Raw genomic sequence first — 2,822 nt, 5'->3', positions numbered from 1 at the left:
TGAGAAGGAGGCCTTGTTTCCATAAAGGAAACCAGTAAAGCTTTAACTTCAGCCAGAAGGTTAGTGATGTGTATGTTAAAGGAGAGCGATGAGTCCAACCAGAGGCCGAGGTATTTGTAGGAGCTGACAAACTCCAGCGCTGAGCCATCAGCACTGTACGTCTGGGAGGGCTGAGGAGATGAGGTTTCTGTGCCATTTCTCAGGATTTCTGGACAGCTGATCGCAGAGTTTTTGATTTAAAGTTTGAGCCTCCGAGGAAAATATTAATGACGCTTAAAAAACACATGAAGCTTAAATAAATCTCCTTTTTTTGAGGATTTCTACATTTCCCATGCACACCAGTGGACCGGACTCACTGGGAAGGTGGAAGGCCAGGCCGGAGTGACGCATGGATCCGTCAGGGCGGTGTGGGAACAGACTTCACCCGAGCAGGTCAAGAGTCACATGTCTGTGAGATTGTCCCGAAAAAGTGCCGTCGAGGCCGAGGACAGACAAGGCCTCTCATTGAGAGAGATACGTCGTCTCAAAGCTGCACCAATTGATATTTTCCACTTTATTGAAGCATTAAAGGACAAAACAAAAAGACAAACGCACAAAAATGGTCATCCTCCAAAGCTCTTCAGCCGCATGCAGCTCCTTGTTTCAATGCTTCTCCGCTTGGTTGCTCTCTTTAGCATCGGTTGCACTTTTAACGCATTAGTTCGCTCACATGTTTGCCACAGCAACGTTGTAAGTGGATGGAAATATTGTGTTTACGGCTCTTTCCATCAACCCTCAACAGGCCGCAATATCATGCCTACGTGCACAAAGTGTAGAGAGCAGACCTCCGCCAGGTGAGTCTGTTAGTGTAGCGCTCTGGTGCTCAGGTGTCGTGAAAACACTCTTCATTCAGATGAACGTGTGCAGCCAATAATACTGAGCAGTTTAATGGAGGGAGTCACTTTAACAGTTGTGAGTCTCGGCCCAAAGAAGTCTTTGATGTGGACTCTCAGCGTGTGCAGACCGCGAGACAGACGCAGAGATGCACGTTTACCCACAGACGCACACACACACACACACACACACACACACACACACACACACACACACACACACATGCAGCTACCGCTGTCTGTCGGCCGCGTGGTGATGAGCAGGTGAAGCACTGAGTGGGTTTTTCAGACCTCGCTGAAAGCAGCGGCCAGGCAGCTAAACAACGAGCTCTAAAGCTGCTAACGTGAAGCTAACGTGAAGCTAAACAACGAGCTCTAAAGCTGCTAACGTGAAGCTAACGTGAAGCTAAACAACGAGCTCTAAAGCTGCTAACGTGAAGCTAAACAGTCAGTGCGTTTACATGCTGGTATTAATTTGAATCTTGCTTTAGTCGGACTATGCTCTCTTTCGGGGCAACTGCTGTTATCCGAATATACATGGCAGTGAATAAATCGCATCATGCAGTGTTATTCGAATTATCAATCGAATCGAATCGAGTTATCCAGGGGTGTTAATCGGATCGTAGTCGGACCACAGTTATTCGAATAAAGGTGTTTACATGAACAGGATAATTCGATTTTAGTCGGACTAAGCCAGTAATTCGAATCCATGTAACCGCACTGAGTGATCTCTAAAGCTGCTAACATGAAGCTGAACAACGAGCTCTGAAGCTGCTAACGTGAAGCTAAACAATGAGCTCTAAAGCTGCTAACATGAAGCTAAACAACGAGCTCTAAAGCTGCTAACGTGAAGCTAAACAATGAGCTCTAAAGCTGCTAACATGAAGCTAAACAACGAGCTCTAAAGCTGCTAACATGAAGCTAAACAACGAGCTCTAAAGCTGCTAACATGGAGCTGAACAACGAGCTCTAAAGCTGCTAACGTGAAGCTAAACAACGAGCTCTAAAGCTGCTAACATGAAGCTAAACAACGAGCTCTAAAGCTGCTAACGTGAAGCTAAACAATGAGCTCTAAAGCTGCTAACGTGAAGCTAAACAATGAGCTCTAAAGCTGCTAACAGGCAGCTAAACAACGAGCTCTAAAGCTGCTAACGTGAAGCTAAACAATGAGCTCTAAAGCTGCTAACAGGCAGCTAAACAATGAGCTCTAAAGCTGCTAACGTGAAGCTAAACAACGAGCTCTAAAGCTGCTAACATGAAGCTAAACAACGAGCTCTAAAGCTGCTAACATGGAGCTGAACAACGAGCTCTAAAGCTGCTAACGTGAAGCTAAACAACGAGCTCTAAAGCTGCTAACATGAAGCTAAACAACGAGCTCTAAAGCTGCTAACGTGAAGCTAAACAATGAGCTCTAAAGCTGCTAACGTGAAGCTAAACAATGAGCTCTAAAGCTGCTAACAGGCAGCTAAACAACGAGCTCTAAAGCTGCTAACGTGAAGCTAAACAATGAGCTCTAAAGCTGCTAACAGGCAGCTAAACAATGAGCTCTAAAGCTGCTAACGTGAAGCTAAATAATGAGCTCTAAAGCTGCTAACGTGAAGCTAAACAATGAGCTCTAAAGCTGCTAACAGGCTGGTTTAGCTGCTCATTATCAACTATAGAGCTCGTTGTTTAGCTGCCTGTTAGCATGTTTAGAGCTGTAATGTTTTTCATAACTTCACCACATGATGACACGCTCACATTGTTAGCACGTCTCCGCGGTACGTTGTGAATGTTGTTGTCTCTCAACATCCACAGGGCGTGACCTCGTGACCTCTGCTGTACGCGTGTGCACGCCCCCGCCTATCAGGCGCTGGACTGGGTGGTCGCTGCCGCGCCCAGAAGACACGACCCCGACCCGACTTCTCTGATACTGTGGGAATCCTCTCGGTGTGTAAACGCTTGATTGAT

The sequence above is a fragment of the Clinocottus analis genome, unplaced genomic scaffold (assembly GCF_023055335.1).
Source record: "Clinocottus analis isolate CAN_PGR_092001 unplaced genomic scaffold, fCliAna1.0.p SCAF_4, whole genome shotgun sequence".
Classification (NCBI taxonomy): Eukaryota; Metazoa; Chordata; class Actinopteri; order Perciformes; family Cottidae; genus Clinocottus; species Clinocottus analis.
This window is presented reverse-complemented; position numbering follows the sequence as displayed.